The sequence below is a fragment of the Microtus pennsylvanicus genome, chromosome 16 (assembly GCF_037038515.1).
Source record: "Microtus pennsylvanicus isolate mMicPen1 chromosome 16, mMicPen1.hap1, whole genome shotgun sequence".
Lineage (NCBI taxonomy): Eukaryota > Metazoa > Chordata > Mammalia > Rodentia > Cricetidae > Microtus > Microtus pennsylvanicus.
In genome coordinates this window covers 1,224,901-1,247,973 of record NC_134594.1, presented here as the reverse complement: position 1 = coordinate 1,247,973, position 23,073 = coordinate 1,224,901, and the positions used below count along the sequence as shown (strand labels likewise).

General features: G+C 39.2%; 1 protein-coding gene across 5 annotated transcripts in view; it reads right to left on the bottom strand.

The window, feature by feature from the left end:
• The window catches only part of Tbl1xr1 (TBL1X/Y related 1), a 124,565-nt gene that overhangs the window by 43,381 nt on the left and 58,111 nt on the right, over positions 1–23,073 (bottom strand). For 2 of the 5 annotated variants that reach the window (XM_075950870.1, XM_075950871.1), the window contains exon 2: positions 16,440–16,506. The exons of 2 other annotated variants lie outside the window; for them this stretch is intronic. The gene's annotated coding sequence lies outside the window, so the exon portion shown is untranslated. Of the gene's footprint in view, positions 1–2,274; positions 2,380–16,439; positions 16,507–23,073 lie in introns of those variants that run through there. One more of the 5 variants, XM_075950873.1, reaches the window with a different exon arrangement.

The following is a 23,073-nucleotide window of genomic DNA, read 5'->3' as shown; positions in this document are numbered from 1 at the left end:
ACAATTAAAAAAAAATAGTAACAGAGAAAACAACTAAGAAAATATGAACAAATCACAATGACATGTTCATGATAATGTCACTATTATCCTATGTGCTATCTAAAAAGAATCAGTCAAAGGAAGGGCATACATTAGAAAACAGAAGCAGCAGCAGTCACTAAAGAGAGACCTTGGAACCACATTCTAGACTGCATTGCCCATTCTGTGACAGCTCCTACTCTGACAGTGGGCTGGGTGGGGAAGCACAGCTTCTCTGCTGCAGGGGTTCAGTTACCCAGACCCATTAGCAACCTCTTTCTCAACTTAAAGTTGAACTCTCTCTCATATGCTTTTCTTCCCAAAGAGATGATAGTCAAGGCTAAAGTACTGTAGCCTTGCATGCATGCACGCACACACACACACACATTTCACCCATACACATGCAGGTGGAAGGAGGGAAGCAGAACAAGACCTGGGCACTGCAGATTGACATGCACCACACACACCTGATAGTGGCACAGAAATAAACGGAAAGGTACCAGCTGAGCAACAATTTTTAAATTCTTTTCAGCCAGTTTCACAAATTACTGGTGATACAACCTCTATATTTATCATTATATACTATTAAAAACATCGACAGAGGTCAAGATAACAGAGGCATAGGTGTCTAACAAGGTCTAAAACAGAGAGTAGCTCTTAAAACTTAAGTTAACCCATTTATATTAATCTAATTTCTGCCACATGGCTCGTTACCTCTCTTCCGTACAATATACACAACTTTCTTCAACTCTGGCTGGCAAATTCCCTATGCCTCAGATCACTCTCTGAGTTCCTATGTCTGCCCAGAAGTCCTGCCTATTCTATTCTGCTTAATTACTGGCCACTCAGCTCTTTATTAAGCAAATCAGAAGGAGCCTTAATTGTGTGAGGTAAAGGACTGACATATCTTCACACAGTGTGATTAAACGTCCTCCAACATTATTTACCTTAAAAATTGCTCAGTCTCTATTTCACTGGAAACATGTCTCAGAACTAGGAAAGTAAAAAGTTAATAGACACAGAGGTGATGGAATTAATGGGGAACAAATCTCATTAATTGAAAACCGTATTTTAATAGCAATATTTGATAATAATGGTAGTTTTTGAACTTTGCCAAATTTTTTTCATCTTTATAGAAAATAGTAATATTTGCTCTTTCATTCTCAGTCTCACACAAATATATATGTGCATGCATTGTGTACGTATGTATGTATATGTTTATATATGTGCATGCATTATGTATGTATATGTTTATATGTGCGTATGCATTATGTATGTATATGTTTATATGTGTATGCATTATGTATGCATGTATGTATATGTTTATATGTGTGCATGCATTATGCATGTATGTATATGTTTATATGTGTGTATGCATTATGTATGTATATGTTTATATATGTGTGTGTGCATTATGTATGTATGTATGTATATGTTTATATATGTGCATGCATTATGTATGTATATGTTTATATATGTGTATGCATTGTGCATGTATATGTTTATATGTGCATGCATTATGTATGTACGTATATGTTTCTGCCAGGGTGGCTTTCCTAAGAGTGAGACTAAGACTGGACATCACAGCCATGTTATTTTTGTAGCACTGTGCCTATCAGTCACAGCGCTATAAAGGAACCACACAAATCCAAACTAGTTATTTGCATTAATGCACTTGAACTTCTATCTAAAATGCAGACTGTGTGTAACACACAGACATGGACATGTTCATGTATGTGTACACATGTATGTGGGCATGCAAGCAGCAGTCAAAGGTTAAAGGCTGGAGTCTTCTTTAATTGTTTTCCAGCTTTTTAAGGTATAGTTTCTCACTAGGCCTGAAAGCTCAACAATTTAGCTGGAATGGTTGGCCAGTGAGACCCAGGATCTCGCCAGTCTCACGTCATATACAGATGTGTACCTGTGATCAGCTTTATGAGCCTTCTGGAATTCAAATCCATGCCCTCACACTGGTACAGCAAACACTCTACTGACTCTCTGCTGGCTCTCTAAAATGTAGCCTATATTTAAGTAAAGTCTTGTTATCTCTACTTTGATAATAATTTCAGCATAAAATTCTTAAACTATTTAAAAGTGGTAATTTGTCAAGTGAGACACTAAGCAGAAAATGAAAAGCACTTTAAAAAGCTGCTCATGCTTTCTAACCTCAGTGGAACCCAAGCATGTGGTTACCCATCCACTCCAAATGTGTGTTTCAGACAGGCTTGCGTCTTTCTACTGTCACGGCACCCTTACCTGCCAAGGAGTCTACAATTGCTAGTTGACTGAGAGAGTAAATGGCAGCACAGCATGCACACACTTGATTTCTGTCAACACAGCACTGCGCAGAGCAACAGCTGAGTTCATGGGCATCATACACAGTCTGGACACGAGAGCAAAGACATCTCATTATCATGGTAGGTAAGACAATCCAAGATTTCAAATAACCCAAAGCTTACAAAATTTTCACTTCTACAATCTTCCACTTAATATTCTCAGACTATAAGTGACCAACTTCAGTTACTTCTCGATAAATCAAAGCCAGATAAAAGGGAATAACTAAACAGTTAGGCAAGTATGTTCTGTCTTCTCTGTTCTACTGCTATTTACAGTTTTGTATTTTTCTATATCCCAAATAGTTCAGAGCTAAGAGCATGACAGAAGAATGTTACCAATGAATCATCTGAGCTATTAGTAAATTGATCCCAATTGTGATGTCTGAATAAAACCATCACTAACAAAGGAATCTGACTTATACACCTCCCCTACCAGATTTTAGTTTTTATAACATTCTATAAAAATTTCACATAAGCAAAAAAAAAATCACAAAGCTACTGATTAGACTAACATTTCCTTGTATTTATTACCAAAAACATGATAGCCATGTGCAAGCCTACACTCCAAATGAAGCTTTAAGGTGAATTCTGTGGCTCAACTGACAGGTATTCACGGTGTTCATGTTCTCATGGTTGTCCAGAAACTGCAGGTGCCTGCACTTACGAGAGGTTTTCTGCAAAGGAGCACTACTCACTTTCCCTAATGGAAATCTTCTACAACTATCAAACACACTGTGATTCCACAAATAACATACCTTTATATTTTCTAACCTTAGTATTTTGATTTAATTACTCTCAATTTTAAAAGTCAAGACACAGGGACTGCTGGCACACACCCACAGCTCCAATACCTAGAAGGCTGAGGGAGGAGGATTACTACAAATCTTGAGCCCAGCCTAGGCTAGAGATGAGTTCCACCTCAGTCTAGCCTGAACGACATAGCAAAACTCCACCTCAAAGTTATTTCTTGCTCAGGTCAAAGATAAAAAATAGAGGCCAAACTAAATCAGTAAATACTGTCAATAGAAACTGGAAAATATGAGAAAATTCCTAGACCTGATAGTTGCAGATGTGGTTCCTGTAACTTTGTATAAACCTACAAAAGTTCACCCAAAGATGTGCACATGAACACTAAACAACAATCAAGACAGAGGGGGCCTTTTAGAATCCTGAGGACCAATGTAATTGGAGGTTTCTCTCCAGAACGCCATTTCTGAAATAACCACTCTGAGGCTTAATATTAATTACAAATTGTCTGGCCTATTAGCCCAGGCTTACTATTAACTAGCCCTTATAAACTTAACCCATTTGTATTATTCTATATTTTACCACAAGGCTCATGGCTTGTTATCTCATATCTTGCTTTCCAAGTGGCTGCTGACATCTCCTCCAACTCTGCCTTCCTTTTTTCTGTATCTTTGCTTGGATTTCTTGCTTGGCTCTATTCTGCATGTTATTGGTCAAATCAGCTTCTTTATTAACCAAAAGGTAATAAAACATATGCACAGCATACAGAGATACATCGCACATCAGACCAACATAGCCAGGAGGCTCCAAAGACTGGTGGACACACTCACTGACAGCAGCTAGGACTGGTCCTAGATTCTAAGCTTAAGCATCTTTATCACCTATTGTAATTTTTGAAATTAAAAACAAAATTTAAATTAATACTGTCCAGAGATGATGGGACTCCAATAACAGATGCTAAGGCTGAGAAGAGGCCATGAGGATTTTGTCAGAGAACTAGGCAGAAAGGAGTCAGTCTCAAAGGCATGAACAGCAGAGAGCAAATGGAAATTTCCAGACTGAAAAAAGAAAAAAAAAATCATAGACAATATAATGTGCAGAAAAAGAACAACAAGAATAACAATTTTTTCTAGTAAGAAATTACAACAGAGTAAGAAAAATGTATTAAAGAACATTTAAAAAGTAAGAAAAGTAAGTTACATTAAAAAAGTAAGAAAACAGTTTTAAAAGAGACGTTTTCTAAAACAACATTCTTTTAACTCTTGCTAACAGTGGGTCAGATTCAGAGACCTCTTTGTGTATACTGTCACCTCTGGCTTGCCCTCCCCCGATCCCGCAGCCCCACTCCGTGATCACCAGGAACTCTGCAAACTTTGTGACTAACCTCCAAAAATTTTTCTGGGAGAGAACGAGGGAGCCCCACCCTCCTTCCCAGAGGCAGTTAATAGCTGCTAAGAGATGGAGCTCTGGGAAGGAGGCATTTTATTTGTAGACACCAGTAAAGTTATCCATGCTTCTGTAAAAATATTCCTGACCCATGGACCTATAAAAATCCTAATTAAACATATGTGGCACTACCTCACTGGAGGGGGAGGGGAGGGAAGGAGGGAACATGAAAATACAGGGGATCAGAGGAAAGATGAGAGGTCTGGGAGAAGGTAATGGAAATCAAAATACATTCAGAGATGAAAATGCCTTACTGAAACCTATGTATAATTAATAATGTATAATTATTACCTAATGTATAATTAATGCAATTAAAATGAAGACTGAAGACAATTTAATAAGCAGTAAACACCACGTCTGCTCTGTCCCTCTCTACAGGCCAGCACTAGAGCAGACTCTTTGGTGCTCTTTATGGTTTCACGGTTGGAAAGGAGTTGCTAGACCATGCTTATGTGGCTCTCTCTGCCTGAGAAGACTTGGAACACCACCACTCCAAAAAATAGATAAGCCAGGATGAAACCACTTACATAAGTTCATTGTTTTCTTAAAGCCACATGAAAAATTTTAAGAGCAGAATCTGTTCCAACAACATGTCCTTGGTGTCGTTACTGTTACACAGAAGACCATCACCCCCTCGGATTCTCCTCAGCCACACTTCTGTTACAAATCACAGCCATCAACGACTGAAAACAGCTAGTGGGAGTTTTAAATTGTTTTCATTATATTATAGCTATGGTTGTTCTGGTTTCATTATTACTGTCATTAGTCAAGATCCTGTTGAGCATAATTCATAAATTAAATTTTATTATGGGTGTGGACATGCAGGAAAACTTAATATACACAGGGCATGTGCAACCCATGCTCAGAAGTCCATGAAAGAACACACCCCATTTCCAGGTTTTTAAGTTACTTAACATTTCTAAAGTAAATAATTTCCTTTAAAAAACAAAAATAAGGTTATCTGCCACTTTACTGAACCGCATAATCCCTAACAACAAATGTGTTCTTATAACGGCTGTTAAGTGTAGTCTCAACCCTCCTGAAGGAAACTTCTCTGTAACAAATGGAGATCATGACAGAAAATCACAACCAATCAAAAATGAAGAACTGTAGAAGTCCATTCCCTGGCACATCAGCAGTACAGCTGTACCTAAGGCTCAAGGACTACCGAGGAAGGCAGAGCCAGAGGAATGAACACGGTTTGTGGACAGAGTTTACTTAGTAATGTCAGCATTTACACCCATGAAGTCTCACCAGCATGACTGCCTGAAAATGAGCTGAACAAGGACAACAGAAATGGGCAGGCCAATGTGGTCAGGGGCAAGTATAGGAGGCCTCAGGCACACACCCCCCCTAAGGAATGCTCAGTGGAAGAAACAGTCCATGAGAAAGCATACCAACTGGTTATCTAATACCAAATGGCCAGCACTGAAAACATACATACAGTAATAAAAAAAGACCAAGCAGGTTGTATTTATGCATTTAGGAAAACACACATGTGAGCACACGTGCGCGCGCACACACACACACACATTTTTGCAACAACAAATAATAATAAAAGAGGCCATGAATGTAAAAGACATCAAAGAAGAGTATATGTTATGGCTTGAAGGGAGGAAAGGAAGGGAAGAAATAATGTAATTATAAACTCTAAATAAAAAAATAATTAAAAATAAAATAAATAAGGTTGTCGACACAGTGTGCATTTTTTCTCTCCAGCATACACAGTGACTATTCATTATCAAGTGTGCAACTGCTGCAGACCCCACAGCCCAATCCGAGAAGGCCTACAGTGGAAGAGGACGTCAACAAGTTTCAGTCAGCTTCTGCCTAACTCTATGATGGTAGCAGTAACATTGGTATATGTACTGTCACACGACATGAACACGAATAAAAGAAAAACCTAGTTTTGAAATAAACCTCTATCCCTAAGTGACTAGAGCTCAGGTTTTTAAATAGTTGATAAATACCAGGTGTATTGCTGTAAAACAGATGTGCAAACAAGTACTAGCTGGGCCTTGTGGTACATAACTTCAATCCATCACCCAGGAGGAAGAGGTCAGGTAGGATGACACAGTGAGACTCTGTCTTAAACATCACCAACAATAAAAAAAAAAAAAAAAAAAAAAAAACAGAAAAAAACCCCACACATATTTCTTTCTAGAACACTTGGGAAGGCAGAGGCAGAAGGATCAGGAATCTAAGGCTACATAGTGAGCTTGAGAGTAAAGTTGGATAACATGAAACCCTGTCTCCAAAAACTTAAAACTAAAGCATGACTTCAACTAACCAAAAATGAAACTGACCAGCTGAATTAATTAGAGTCAACCTTCTTTTCTCCAAGAAACATGCCATATAGCTAAAGACACTCACAGACTGAGAGCCAATGAATGGGAACAATCTATCAAAAGAACAAACCTGAAAACCGGCTGCAGAGCTCTTCTCACAACTGAAAAAGTCGGTTTGTCCAAAATTAGCCAGAGAGAAGGAAGGCTACTCATGCTTAATAAAGGGAACATTTCCTCAAGATGTAGCTCTAAATGCACATCCACCAAACATTATGGCTCCCAATCTCATCATAAAAACACCACCGAACAGAAAAGGTCAGACAGGTCCTGATATAAGATGGGGGATTTCATTTCCCAAATTCATCTTAGATGGGAGAAATCAAACTGAAAACCAGCAAAGAAAACAAGTAGCTAAACTATAGTACAAAGTGGGCCCAACTACCACCTACAGCATAGTGCATCCAACAGAAACAAAACACACATTCTCCTCGCCAGCCAAGGAAAACTTGTAAAAGTGACCACATTCCAGATCACAAAAGAAGAACTACCAAACGCAAAAGAATCAAAATAACCTCTCTTATCCACCAGATCAACATATAATAAAATTAGAAATCAACTGAAAGTTGAATCTACTACAGGAATACATAGCACTTGAAAAGTATGCTCTTAGATGACCAATGAAAACCTCAGAAAAGAAAAAAGTTCCTAGAACATCATAATCTGAGATATCTGGTGTACAGATACGGCAGTTCTAAGAGGAAAGCGTATAGCTCTGAGTGCTTACATTAAAAACATACAAACAAAAATCCCAAAAGATCACAAATAATCTAATAATGCACCCCAATATCCTGGAAAAACAAGAGTAATCCAAATGCAAAAGCAGCAGATGGTAAAAGTTTAAGGAAGGAATTAGTAAAACTGAGACTAAAAAACCAATCAGTCTAAGTCAGAATAACAAACCAATAATAAACAAACCTACCTGGCTAGGAGAAGAAAGACTCAAATTAATAAAATTAGTGTGAAAGGGGAGGTTACTACAGACTTCCAGTTTAATTAAGTCAGTCATTAGGAATTATAAATAAAAATTGATACCCTAAAAAAAATCTACACAGAATCAATATATTCCTAGGCCGTGCATGACCTACCAGAATTCAGAAGATAAACAGTTTGATAATGCCATTGTTAAGTTTCTCAACAAGGAATAGTCCACATTCAGATAGATTTACTGGCAAATTCTACCAGGATTTAACTTTTTTATACTTATTTCTTAGGGGAAGAAGAGGTTGTCACATCTCACAAATGAAAGTCAGACACTTGGAGTACTTTTCTCCTTCCTACCATGTAGGCTCCTCAAACACATTCTACTACAACATTACATTAATATCCACACTGGGTAAGAACACAAAGAGAGCAAGCTAAAGACAATTTAACTGATGAACACACATGTAAAAACTCATGAGTCTCTTACAAATCAAATTGAAGAATATATTAAGATCACACCCATGACCAAATTGATTTTATCACAGAGATGCAAGGTTGATTCAACCTACAGAACTATAATTGTAACTCAGCACGTAAGGAGATTTAAGGACAGTGCCCTTCATAATAAAAAGCCCAGAAGCAGAAGGAACATACCTCAGCAAAACAAAGGTTAGATGCGACAAACCTATGGTCAACTAACTATGGAGCAAAGGCTCTTTCCTCTAAAATTTGGACTGAGACACAGGACCCTATTCTCTCGATTCTTATTCGCAGTGGTGCTGGAGTCTTACCTAGAGAACTAAGGCAAGAAAAAGAAACAAAGAGACACAGACACAAACTACTTGAGATTTTACCTAGGCTGTTTTTTTTTAGGATGATCAAGTCCTGGTGGACAGTACCTGGACACATCATCCAACTTTTCTGAGCAGCTGGGCAATTCAGCACAAAGCATGGTGGTGTGGTGACAGGGGTAGGGGTCTTCTCTGCCACAGCTCTGTCAGGAAATGCTGAGCAGAACTGGCCTGCCTTCCTCACAGTCTGCCTGCACATCAACAAAGGATGGCTGATACGTCTCCCTCCCTAATGCTACTCTTCAAAAGATACCCAGAGTTTTCTTTCTTTGCTAGCCTATCTACCTGCCCAACAGAACTTTCTGGATATATTTGAAAACAAAAGGCTTTGATTAAAGGCTATAATTCTATTCCTATATTTAAGCCTAATAGAATCACCTTCATGGTTCTGCTTATAGGCGTCTTAACAAGAAGCACAGTGACAGTTTCATTTGATTAAAAGATGCATTCCAAAACGTGCACTGTGTACACATACACACACACGTATACCTATGTAAAAGTTCACTTACTTATGTATATGGGTGGTCTGAATGCCAAAAGTGTGCCCAGTATCCAAGGAGGCCAGAAGAGGTTTGAGATCTGCTGGGACTGCTATGAGTCACCTTGTGGATACCGGGAACTGAACCCAGGTTCTCTGGAAGAGTAGCAAGGGCTCTTAATTGCTTAACTACCTACCTCTCTCGCCCCTATAGCTACATTTTTAAAACTGGACAGATAATATGTATACTTTATGTTGTCTGTTTTCTTTTCTAAGCACTTATAGGAAAAGATAAAGGCAAGACTATAACATACCATGCTTAATTAAAAAAAAAGAATCAAAATTTTAAATTCTATATACTAGAAGCAAAGCAAATATATCCTACTAAATGCCAAGTCAGGGCATGGCACTCACACAAGGATTTCCCGAATAATTTAACAAAGTGTGGGTGTCACATCTGTCATCCAGGACTTAGAACCCAGGAAGATCCTCATCAGTGTCAGGTCAAGGCCACCAACAAAAGCCTCCGAATAAGACAATCACCCCCTCACATACAAACAATTTTAAAACATAACACTAACCATAATGGTAAACCAGTGGGGCATAGGGAAGAGAAAAATAAACAAAGCACTCAACTGTTTCCAGATCACAGAGGAGCACTGTGCATATGAAGGGCCAGGAGAGCCAGTGTGGCACACTGTAACCTCAGCATTTAGAAGCCTAAGAAAGGAAAACTGAATTGAAGGTCAGCCTGGGCTACATACATACATACGTACATACATACATATGTACATACAGAGACTGTATCAAAGAACCCAATTCTATTTTTAATATTTAATTACATCATTTTATTATATAACTATTTTATTATTCACTATTAAATAAAATTAAAATAATGAATAAAATATGGTTGTTAACAATTATGTTATATAGTTATATTTATTAATAAGTAACAAATATGGCAATTATATAATGAACATTAGCTATAATTAATATGATAACTAATATATAACATTGGTGACTTTTTCCCTTATGGTGTGTTTATTTTTAAATATCTTGTAATTTATTAATATATTATATGCATAAGTACAAAAAAATCAGGTTTATCTAAACAGATTTTCCATCATGAAAATACCAGCAATGGATTTGTATTTTAGAAATAAAATGCTAAATTTGTACCAGAAATACCATATGTTGCTTCCCATAGACAGAATCAGCCTGCATCATGAGACAAATACTGTGGTCTGAGTGGACTTTTGTCCTTCAAACAATCAGGATTTCCTAGAAACAGTGGTGACTTGAGGAGCAGGAACATAGCATGGACTCTATCCATGCCTACTACAGTCACTTTCAAATACTGGAAAGTCAACTTGAAAAGGCGCCTTTCTCCAAGAAAATCTCACATCAATAAGAGTAAAACCACAAAGCAATAAATATGTCAAATGTTCAAATCCACAAGCTCACAATAACACTTAAACAAACCCTACCTTCTAGGAACATGGAAAACAAGTCAGTATTTGAAAACCAGTGAGGAAAAGAACGAATCCAAGCCTATTTGCTTCTTTCCTGTATAAGCCTAGGACACTGAGTGTTTGCTTTAAGGAAACACTATGAGCTGGAACATAATGCTTGTGCACACCAATGGAATAACAAATTTTGAGTCTAGACCATGGTCACCAATGATTAGCCTCAACTATTGGATGCTTCTTTGGGGATGTACTAATAAAGTTTATAGATAATTCTGCTTCCCTAACCTTCCAGATAATAAGAGCTGGCAGCAAAATTAGATTACTATCCATAAACCTAGCTGTTGATTTATATAAAATATAAGGAAAAAATTTCCCTAAAGAGATAAAATTAAAAAACCACAGGGTCAGGGAAACTTTACAGACAGATAGGAAATGATAATTAAGTAAACTGTACACTTGTAGTAAACCAGGCATCTTTTTGCTCTTCTATGAAAACATACTTAAGAGAAGCTGAAGGAATTTAAATGCTATTAAAAATTGTAACATCTCACATCTATTAGATAACTAACACCTGGAGCACAGTATGAAATTCTCAAAAAAGTAAAACTAAAATACCTGATCCAAAGGCCTGTTCTAAAATTCCAAAAAGAACTTAAAAGTCTGAAATCAGGATCTCATAAAACTCTAGCAAGGAAAGAACCAAAGGAGAAGCAATCCAACTGTCCATAAAGCAAAGTAAATAAGCAGAGAAAGAAAATATATTATGTGCATAAAATGGTGTGCAAATTGGCCGCTGAATTGGTAATGCATGCCTTTAATACCAGCACTAAGGAGGCAGCGGAAGGTTGGTGGATCTCAGTGAGTTCAAGGACAGCCTGGTCAGCACAGTTTGCACCAGGGCTGCTGAGGATTAAATAAGATATCTCTCTCTCTCTCTCTCTCTCTCTCTCTCTCTCTCTCTCTCTCTCTCTCTCTCTCTCACACACACACACACACACACACACACACACACACACACACAAGGAGGGAGGCAGACAGACACGGAAATAGTGTCATCAGCTACAATTTGGAGACCAGAAAAGGACAATCAGAAAGAGACAAGTATTGTCAGGATGCTGCTTCCAAAAGGACCCTAAAGTATTCAAATCCAGAGAAAAGAGAAATAAAAGAGCTATAGGTTTGATGACCTGTTAAGAACAATCAGTCATTGCTGATACTTGCATTAACAATAGTGAAGATAGCAACTGTTTTGTGGTTTCAAGTATAAATAGAAAGTATACTTATATTCCTTCTCACACCAAAAGACAATAATTAGGGGGCAGGGCACAGCAGGGAACAGTTGGTCAGAGGGAAAATCAGTACCAAAGGCCATGGCTATGATAAGGAACTATGAGCTTTCTAACTCATGTTTGAAACTCTTTTTTAAAAGTGAAAATAAGCATATAACCTGATAGCCAATGAGTCCTGATAATTTGATGAGAATTCCACAAAGAAAATAAAACAACATGCACAGGAAAACACCGTTGGCCCTGGTCCATTTTAAGAAGCTAGGCAACTTAAACTCAATGTATGCACAAGGAAGGCAGCAAAGGGATCTATCTACCAATCCCCACAAGGCTTCTGGCAATCAGCAGTGCATATGTGGTGGAAGATAGGAATTAACAGTCTCTTCCTTGCATGGTTTGCACACATCTTTTATACACCGAACCTTTCCTACAGCTTGTGCTATGTAGCCACAAAGTTTAAGTGAGTTCTTCCAGCCAGTAGAAGGCCTTAGCCCTCCTTTTTGGGTATTAAGTAAAAAAAAAAAAAAATAATTACTTGTACACATGCATCCTGATGGCGAAATGACAAATGGTGAGGAAAGACTGTGGATCACTGGACAGAGGTGTCAGATTATACAGGCTATATTCCTGCACTGTATGGCAGTCAAAATCCTGGGCAACCTGGCACAGTGGTGGCCTAGCCTTTTGATAGTGAGACAAACTGATGCCATCCAAAGCAAGTGGTCAGGATGTGCTAATGTCGTTCTGCTCCTTCTACTGTGTTTAGGAGGTCACCTGGGGAAGAGGTGTCTACATGTCAGTCTACATGACAAAATGGCCATAGATAGGAAGATGTGACCTAAGTCATCCCCCCTTCACCTAGGAAACAGAATGCTAATGAACTTCCCCCTCAGTTTACATTTTGATATAAAAGCTGTTTCAGGATTTCATGAAGGATCCCTGAGAACTCCCTCCCAATACAGTCCTGTGAGTTGTGTTTTCATTCCCACACCTCCACTCTGGTACCAGAAATGGTGCTTGTCGGGGCTGTTCCCCTACACGGAGAGAGGGATGAAGGGAGGCTCCACAGAACAGGACAATCAAGCATAATCATTATTCAGAGCAGTGCTGAAAATTCAGTGAAAGTTTATGTTGTGGTTTGAAAGAAAACAGCCCCCAAAGAGATTGGCACTATTAGGAGGTATGGTCTTGTTGGAGGAAGTGTGTCACTGTGGGGGTGGGCTTTGAGGTCTCCTTTGCTCAAGCTTCCTTTAATTGACTTCCTATTGCCTGCAAGATATAGGACTCTCAGCTATTCCTCCGGCACCACATCTGCCTGCATGCCACCATGCTCCCCACCATGACGATAATGTACTGAACCTCTGAAACTGTAAGATCTCTCAACTAAATATTTTTCTTAAAGGAGTTGCTGCGGTCATGGTATCTCTTCATAGCAATAAAACGCTAACTAAGACAAAAGTTGGACAGGGGTATTGCTGTGATAGGCCTGACATTGTTCTCCTTTGGAGTAATATGAACTTTGGTTCTTTGGATTAGGAAAGCAACTGTGATTTGATGAATTGTAGGGGACTCTCTAAAGAGGTTTCAGAGAAGAGTTTTAGTATGTGGCCTAAAGATCATTCTTGTGATGCTTTGGTGAAGAAAGTGGCTGCCTTCGTCCTTGTCCAAAGAGTCTGCCTGAGGCTACAGAGAAGAGTTCTGATTAATTCTGTTGGTAGAAGTAAAGACTATGTCGTGTGGTTTTTAGGGTAACTCTAATGAAGATTTATAATGAAAAGGAGCAAGTTGAGCAGGGCAAATTACAAAATGTAAACTTTAAGGAGAAAATGAGCCTCAGGAAGTGGAACAGAGTTAAATCCTGCCTTCAACAATATAAATAGATTAAGAAGTGGAATAAAGAGAGTGGTAACTTCATGGCAAGATCCCACCCAGCTAAATTTCCAACTTGTGAAAATGAATTAAAGAAAACTTTAGAGCTGGTGTGTGGTGGTGCATGTCTTTAATTCCAGCACTGTAAGGCAGAGGCTGGGGATCTGGGTCTGGTGCTAGCCTGAGCTGCAGAGCAAGGTTCAGGACAGCCAAGACTGAAAGGTGTTGAAGGTGTCCACGTTCCAGTCCCAGTAAGCAGCAGAACTTGGCAGCTTTGGCCACATGGTTTTGGAGTCAGGAATAAAGCTGCTGAGGCCAGGCATGTGTTAGGGGAGTTCCTGACTGGAGGTCACTGCATGCAGCTATGAAGTTGAAGCCTGGATTGTCTTGGAGAACCCAAGAGGTTAGATATGCCAGAGTTGTGGGATACCTGCTGAGGGGAGCTGCTAACAGGAAGTGGAACCAGTCCAGAGAAAGAAGTGAGTTACAGTCAACAGAGCTGAACAGAGCCGGCGATCTGAAGAGCATTTTGACATGAAACATGGAGGTGTGGAGTTTGAAATTTACCCAGCACTTTCCGATTTTGCTTTGGTTTAGTATTTCCTCAATATGTTCCTTCCCTATGCTTTCAAATGTGCTATTAAATGTTGGAAGCAAGTGATCTGCTTTTTGACTTTGATTTTTTACAGGAGGATTACAGTTAAGAGATCACCATGTGTCTGAGAAGAGACTTTGTTCTTTGAAACAAGTTTGAAACTGTTTTAGACTATGAACATTCTTGTTCTTGGACTGAATGCATTTTTTGCATTATGATAGTGCTTATAAGACTTTGGGGGTAGGGAGAAAAACCTAACTAAGACAGTTTATTTCTCAAATTTTGTATTTACTATAAAAATAACTATTTATCATGGTTGATGTAGGTAAATAAAAAAACAGCAAGTCATAATGTGAGTAGGAGAAACTACTGTGCTCCATGACATGGTCAACATAATAACTACAGCGTTTGAGGAAACCACATTCTGAACTATCTCTAAACACATGATACACTTGATGCACGTACATGGCTTCAGAGCCCTGAGAGACTGCATGTCCTCTGTAACCCTGGCTCTCTAGCACTAAGGTACACAAACAACTAACCGCAAGTTTATAGTTTGCAATGACATAAAAAATAACCATTTTGGAGGTTTTCAGCAAAATTAGCAAACGTTTGAAATGATCCAATTTAACATAGCCTATGAGCTGTTTCAAGCATAAAAGCAGTGATATGGTCTGCATGTTGGCGCAGGGGAGGAGGGCCTTTTTAATTTAAGATGCCAAAACCCAGAAAACTAGTCTTGAATGAGAACTTCAAATAAAACAAACAGGTCTCCTCAAAGCAAAAGCTAGCACTCCAGAGAGCAGAGGGGACAGAGGGAGGGCAGGAAGGAAAGGGTCAGATTCTTCCAAATCTAGAAGGATGATGAAGTAACCTGGAAGGTAAGGGCACTTGCCATACTTCAGGATACCACACAGAAAACTGGTTCTCTGGTCACTGTGTAGAGGAAAATATTTAGAAGGTGCTAGTAACTGACGGTAAATGACGGCTGGTGGGGGTCGGGGGGCACCTTTCTCTTCAGAAATGGAGCTCCTGGTAAGCTGTCCCTGTTCCAACAAATAACCCTACACCCATTCACCAAGATTAACCATGATTAAACCCATGCTTAATATGGTACCACACGTCTTCAATCCCAGAACTCAGGAGGCAGAAGTAGAGACAGGCCGAGCATTAATTAAGTCTAAGGTATCGATTATCAAATTTTTATCTACCATCAAATTTTCACAAGTCACCAAACTCTGCTAAAAGTCAGAGAGCCCTGGTACAGGTACATTCAGCAGTGCAGTTGTGTAGTCATTATTACATGACAGCCAAGATTTATAATCCAAAATGAAAGGCTTCTAAACTTTTCTAAAGAGGTAAAAATGTTTCTCCCTAAAGTTATCAACTAAATAAACATGTAAAATCTTATATATTTAACTGCATACTTAGTAATATCAGGATAAACAAAATACCAGCAATATCAAATTTTTAGCCCCCCCCCCAAAAAAAAGCTAGTTACAAAATGTAGGTAATTTCATAAAAGATCATATTCATGTCACCTTTTCATACTGATGTGGTGGTACATCGTAATGAATGATGAGAATGTTCCTCAAGAGCGCATACATTTAGTTGCTGAAACAGTTGGGAAGGACTAGAAGGTGTGGCCCTGTTGTATCACTGGGAGTGGACTATGAGGTTTCAAAAGCCCACATCATAACCAGTTAGCTCTCTCTGTCTTGTGGTTATTGATTCAACATCTAAGCTCTTGGCCACTGTTCCATGCTTGCCTGCCTGTTGCTATGCTCCCTGCCTTGATAGTCATGGACTCTAAACCTGTGAAACTATAAGACCCCATAAATGCCTTCTTTTTGATAATTTGTCTTGGTCATAGTATCTCAAGACAGCAATAAAAAGGTAACACACTTGATAACCATCAAAATTATAGAAAAATTATAATCTTCAAAGTAGGGGTACCTTTTGCTAAAATGCTAAACTCTTCTGAGATTCTTGAGAAATTTTTATTTCTCAAAAGTCTCTTCAAAACAGCTACAAATCTCTGACCTGGGAGAGAAGGAAAGGGGGAAGCATCTTACCATTGGCAGTGCATTGATGTGGGAATGTACAACTGGATATCTGACCACCAAACACAAGTTGCTGAGGCTAAGAAAAAGGAAAACAAATTCAATTTAAGATTCCCCACAGCATATTTTGCATCACTTATAGGCTTTTGCATCCCAGCAGTGAGATTCTCCCCAGGGTAGCTGTGTCACAAATCCTAGCTGCCTACGTTCCTGAGAGGCTAGTGCAGTTAGCATCCACAGAAGGTCGTGCATAACCCCTATTCGGCTCAATCCCAGAGTGTACAACTGAATTAGGGTGCTACGGTGTGTTCATCAATCATGACCCTGAGCCATGAAAATCATGTGAATTTGCATTCTATATATTTTCATTCTGGGAAACATATTTAACTGGTTATCACAACGTGGCAGGCATTAATCTCAGACTTCACACAAGAGGGCTCTATCTACCTCTCTACTTTTCTCAATGAGTGAAGCACAGCACATCATACCGACAGAACTTCTGCAACATGCAAGTTATGTTTCATATGCCACATCTAAGAGGTGACACTCAGAAAGGACACGGATCAATGCAGAGTGGATTAGCAGGCTGATGCCACCAGGAGGAGGGGTAGCTACAGTGGCATGCTTACATTCCTATAGCAGAAATTCCAATTTAAGCATGTCAATAATTAAGATCACCAATATCCTGAATAACCATAAAATTCAAGTCCCTTTAGAATTGTTCCTCTGGTTTTACTTCTCACTGAGCACCTAGGTATTCTGGCACATGACCACACTTAGTAGAGACCCAGAAATTCAAGTTAACATTAGACATCACATATGTATAGAAGGTCATGTCAACATACATCACTCCACTGGCCTCCAGTTCTTTAAGTAATGCTATGAAAACAAGCCTAGGATTTTTCTCTCGTTTTTTAATTATTACTTTTAAAAACAATCTTATTTTACGTACCAATCCCAGTTCCCCTTACTACCCTTCCTCACACTCCCCCACCCTCCTCTCCACTCCTCTCTCCATCTATTCCTCAGAGAGAGCAAGGCATCCCATAGGGTGACAACAAAGTCTGTCACATCACTTGAGGCAGGACCAAGGCCCTGCCCACTATATCTAGACTGAGCAGATAGTCAGTTCATGCACTAGGGATAAATACTAGTTCCACTGCTATGGCCCCACAAACTACCCAAGCTGCACAACTGTCACCCACATTCGGAGGGCCGCTTTTGGTCTTACACAGGTTCCCCAGCTATCAGGCCAGAGTCAGTGAGCTCCCATCTACTCATCAGTTGTTTCTGTGTGTTGATAATATCACTCCTCCCTCTCTATGACTGGACTCCAGTTCAGTCCAGTGTTTTAGTGTGAGATACACATTGTGAAACACTCCATAAACAGAACTACTGAATCCCAACAAAACCTAGATACCATCAAACTCTTAGGGTTTCTCAAAATGAACATCATTTTCTTTATAGTAAGTATAAAAATTTTTAAAGGATCTTTTAAAAAAAAATTATGTATGTAACCATCTATATGTGCCTGCTATGTATGTGTAAGTGCCTGCAGCGACCAGAAGAGGGCACTGGATTCCCTGGAGTTCCAGGCAGTGTGGGTGATGGGAAGGGAAAGGCTCTTAGCTGCTGAGCTAAGTCACTTGCCCAGCTTTTATTAATTCTGAGCTATCTATTAGCACATTTTCCCCCAACCCTTTACTCTGGGGCAATGTCTGTCTTTGAGGTTGAGGTTTCTTTTGTTTTAACTATTGATTTTTATTGAGCTCTACATTTTTCTCTGCTCCCCTCCCTGTCTCTCCCCTCCCCTTCAACCCTCCCCCCAAATCCCCATGTTCCCACTTTATTCAGGAGATCTTGTCTTTTTATAGTTCCCATGTAGATTAGATCCATGTATGTCTCTCTTAGAGTCCTTATTGTTGTCTAGGTTCTCTGGGATTGTAGTTTGTAGGCTGGTTTTCTTTGCTTTATGTTTAAAGACCACCTATGAGTAAGTACATGTGATAATTATCTTTCTGTGTCTGGGTTACCTCACTCAAAATGATGTTTTCTAGCTCCATCCATTTGCCTGCAAAATTCAAGCTGTTATTTTTTTTTCTGCTGTGTACTACTCCATTGTGTAAATGTACCACATTTCCTTATCCATTCTTTAGTCGAGGAGCATTTAGGTTGTTTCCAGGTTCTGGCTATGACAAACAATGCTGCTATGAACATAATTGAGCACACGTCCTTGTGGCACAGTTGAGCATCTTTTGAATATATACCCAAAAGTAGTATTGCTGGGTCTTGAGGAAGTTTGTTTCCTAATTTTCTGAGAAATTGTCACACTGACATCGAAAAAGGCTGCACCAGCTTGTACTCCAACTAGCAATGCAGAAGTGTTCCCTTTTCCCCATCTCTCCAGTATAAGTTGTCACAGTGTTTTTGATCTTGGCCATTCTTACAGGTGTAACGGAATCTCAGAGTTGTTTTGATTTTCATTTCTCCAGTGACTAAGGATGTTGAACATGTCCTTAAGTGTCTTTCAGCCATTTTAGAGTCCTCTGTTGAGAGTTTTCTGTTTAGGTCTGTACTTGATTTTTTTTTATTGGATTATTTGCTCGTCTGATGACCAATCTCTTGAGTTCTTTGCTATAGGAAGGTCTTCTGTCTATGTGTTACTTTCACTGGTTAAATAAAGAAGTTGCCTTGGCCTTGGCCTTGATAGGTCAGCCCTTAGATGGGTGGAGTAGACAGAAGAGAATGCTGGGAGAAAGAAAGCAGAGTCAAGCAGAGGCCATGAAGCTCCGGCCTGAGATGGACATAGGTTAGAATCTTCCTGGTAAGCCACAACCTCGTGGTGATACACAGATTACTAGATATGGGTTAATCAAGATGTGAGAGTTAGCCAAAAGAGGCTAGAACTAATGGGCCAGGCAGTGTTTAAATGAATACAGTTTCTGTGTTATTATTTCCTGGGCTAAGCTAGCTGTGCGGGAGCTGGGCGGGACGAAAAGCAGGCCTGCTTGCCTCACCACTACAGTTTGCACATTTTGGAGAACAGACCTCTGTTGTGGAATTGGTGAAGATCTTTTCCCATTCTGTAGGCTGCCGTTTTGTCTTGTTGACTGTGTCCTTTGCTTTACAGAAACTTTTCAGTTTCAGGAGGTCCCATTAATTAATAGTTTCTCTCAGTGCCTGTAGCACAATGTTCTTATCAGGGGAAAAAAAACAGCTTTGCTTTGCCATACATGCTTTCTATTTATTTATATACAATTAATATATAACATTTTACTAAATTATGTATATTTCAAAATACACAGAAGTAAAAGAGATAAGGTAAGCTGCAAACAAATTTTCTGTTGCTTTAACATTGTGACCTTTTTATATGTCTTTTTCAACAATGGCCTTTTTTGTCATCATTAAGAAATATTTAAGTCAGGCATTGGTGAGTACATGCCTAGAATCTTAGCACTCAGGAAGCAGATGTAGGGGGAATCTCTGTGAGTTTGTGGCCAGCCTGGTCTTCAGAATGAGTTCTAGGACAGCCAGAGTTATGTGATGTGACACTGTTTGAATTTAAAAAAACAAAACAACTTAAGGTAAAGCTTTCTCTAAGACTAAGAGTAGTACCAAAAGGAATGAGTCTGTATCACGCCTTCCTTGAAGATCTTTAATTTCAAACAACTAAACTGATTAGATCTAGCAAGTGGGTGTTCATCTTAGTTTCTATCAGTTTTCTACCACCCTGCCCTGTTCTTGTTTTAATATGCAATTTCTTTGTAAAAATGTTCTTGTAAAAAGTGAGCTAAAAAGTAGATACTATAATCCAAACAAATGAAGTCACAGTAATCCTGAAATCCATGGGGATTCTGGAAAATGGAATGATGAATAGGAGAGTCATGTATTCTCCCCCCCCCCCACATACACACCCCAGTCAGTACAGTCGTCTATATTATAAAAGGCTCTTCCAGTAGACCAGAGCCCTTCATCAAGTATCAGAAACAAATGTCTTGTCACCTAAAATGAGCATCAATAAACTACAACAATTTCCACCCACAGACACCTCGTAATTCATGTACCTAGCCACACATTCATGAACCTGGGGAAATACTGAATCAGCTCATCCCAGTTAGTTTCCATTGCAGGGCTCTTTTCCTTTCTTCAAGTCAGGGTAAATTTTCCTCACTATCCCCCATAGACGTATTTAAAGACGTAATTATCTCTCCTCAATACCCTTTACTTTTGTATTTAACTTGCCCTCATACTATAGCTCTTTCAGGTATATCACTTAAATGGTTCAGTAAATATCTGGTTCTACAGCATCAAGGATGAGTTATTGTAAGTAAACAGTAGGGGGGCGACACAGCTATGAGTGGACAATCTGAAATAAACGCAGGAATTTTAGAAACACGCGGAGGCCCACACTACTTTCCAGTTCAACTGTTTTCTGAGAAGTCAATACATTTACCTGTAGCTTTCTAGTTGCTATGCAGCACATTTGAAAAGCATATCACAGGAAAGGAAAATTTAACTTCTTAAGACACAGATACATACAAACTTGCAGGAAAATTACGAACACTGTTGGTGTACTTAAATCAAAGGACAATGAAATTAAACCAAGACAAATCAAGTTGTAAAGAAGCTGCGTCCTGTACACCTGCCTTTTCATTTCTTTTTGTTTTCTGAAGAATGGTTTTACTCTGCAGCCCAGGATGGCCTCTAATGTGCACCCCTCCAGGTCTGTGCACTATGGCCTGTTTTACAACTGTGATTCTGATGTCAGCTTCTCCTCCTGCTTAGCCATCAGTCCTCGCAGTCTGTAACCGACAGGACACTGACATTCTAGTACTGGAATGTCCTCTGCAAAGGTTCAGCCCACATCAGGCTGGGGGAGGGGGAGCTCTCTGAGCTTGTCTTTCCACCGCTCTCCATCTAGCAGGCACCACATAGCGTCCCTGCAGACCAGGGCCTATTTGCTCAGCTTGCTGTTCCTCTAAAAAACGAAGACTAGCACCTGGAAAATTTGTAGTTCTTGGAACCAAATGTTCAGATAGTACCTAATGGGTGCCCCTGAATAAGAGAACTGAAACAGACTGACCACAGGAAGAGGAGAGGAAGTAGCTGGCTGCTATTCTGTTGAAGAGAGCCTTTTCACACCACTTCCAGGAGGTGGCAGGGATAGACTGACCTGCCACTAACAAAAAACTAAAGTGTACCTCATGAATATTATCACAGAGCTAACTTTTGTGGACTGCTAAATTTAAGTTCATTCAGTCTCCAAACAAAATATTTTGCTTTTTAAACAATTGACAACATTTTGCCTAAACTGAATAGAGCATCAATCTTAGAAAAGGCCCTTTAACACATAATTATGCTTTTTACATGTTAAAAAAAAATCTGCAAAATGACTGGTTTCTGACAAAAATTCACTGGACGTCATGGACCCCTTTGAAAAGCAGTGGAAAATATTGCTTCTTCCCCAGGAAAAGTGCGAACACAACAAACATTTACTTTAAAGTGAGTAACACAACCTAAAGTCCAGTCTCCTGTGACAACTGCAAGAAAATGTATCTGTGTACTTAAAGAAACAAAGAACAATGAATTTCCATTTTGTGTGGATAATTTGGAAGTAACATTTACAATTGAGGAAAAATAAAATCTCATCAGAGCTGACTATGTTAATTAAGATTTCTATTAAATGGGTGTAGCTAGCATAAACAGCTGGGGTTCAATTCCAAATTTTTTAGAAAAGGGGAAGATTTTATTAAATGAATTCACAGAGGAAGGTGTCACAGAATTCCCAGTGAAGTCCCTAGTGCATGATTTGCAGAATGATAAATGGACTAACTCCAAACTGGGTGACTTTTAAATGCAGCTATGTATGTAAATCACAGTTTCAATTGGCCTCTCTTCATTTCTTGATTTTACAAAAAGAAAAAAAAATGATCCTTTTCCTTCCTCAGCATGACAACCCTACAGTGTGCAGAAGAAAGTCTTTGAAACACTGTACTCTGCGCCTAAATCGACAGTCATGCACCTGTGCTTGCCAGACACCAGAGGATGAGGTGGGGTAGCTCCCCCTGCAGGGAGTCTTGATGAAGCAGCCTGGGCTTAGCTGCAGTAAAGAGCATCTCCATGAGCACCTGCTTGCCTTCCCCTTCTCATTGTTTTTCAAATTACTTGGAAAAACTGAAGTCAAAGAGTTGTATATCATGACCTTAAATTTTCTAAAACTAGACAATCTCCAGACCATATATCCACATTAAGACACCCAACTCCCCAGTTACTACTTTCTCACGTGTGCATAATGCAGTTGAACCTTATGCTAAACATAAAAATAAACCGCTTAAGTTCGCTTAAACTACAGCAAAGTTCCTAAATTAAAGTGTAGTCTACTCTGAGTCAAATTTGCTATAAACCACATCCTAGCTTTTGGGAGGTAGAGAAGCAGGAGGAGTCCAAGGCTGGCCTGAGTTACATGAGACCCTGTCAGAAACAAACAAAATTAACAAGGCCAAACTCTTTTCATGTTTAGGTTTTGTAAGTTTTAGGTTTCGGCCAGGAATGCTAGCACATACCCATTACGCCAACATTTAGTTTAAGGCCATCCTCAGCTACATAATGGAGTTTGAGACCAGCCTGAACTACTCAGATCACATCT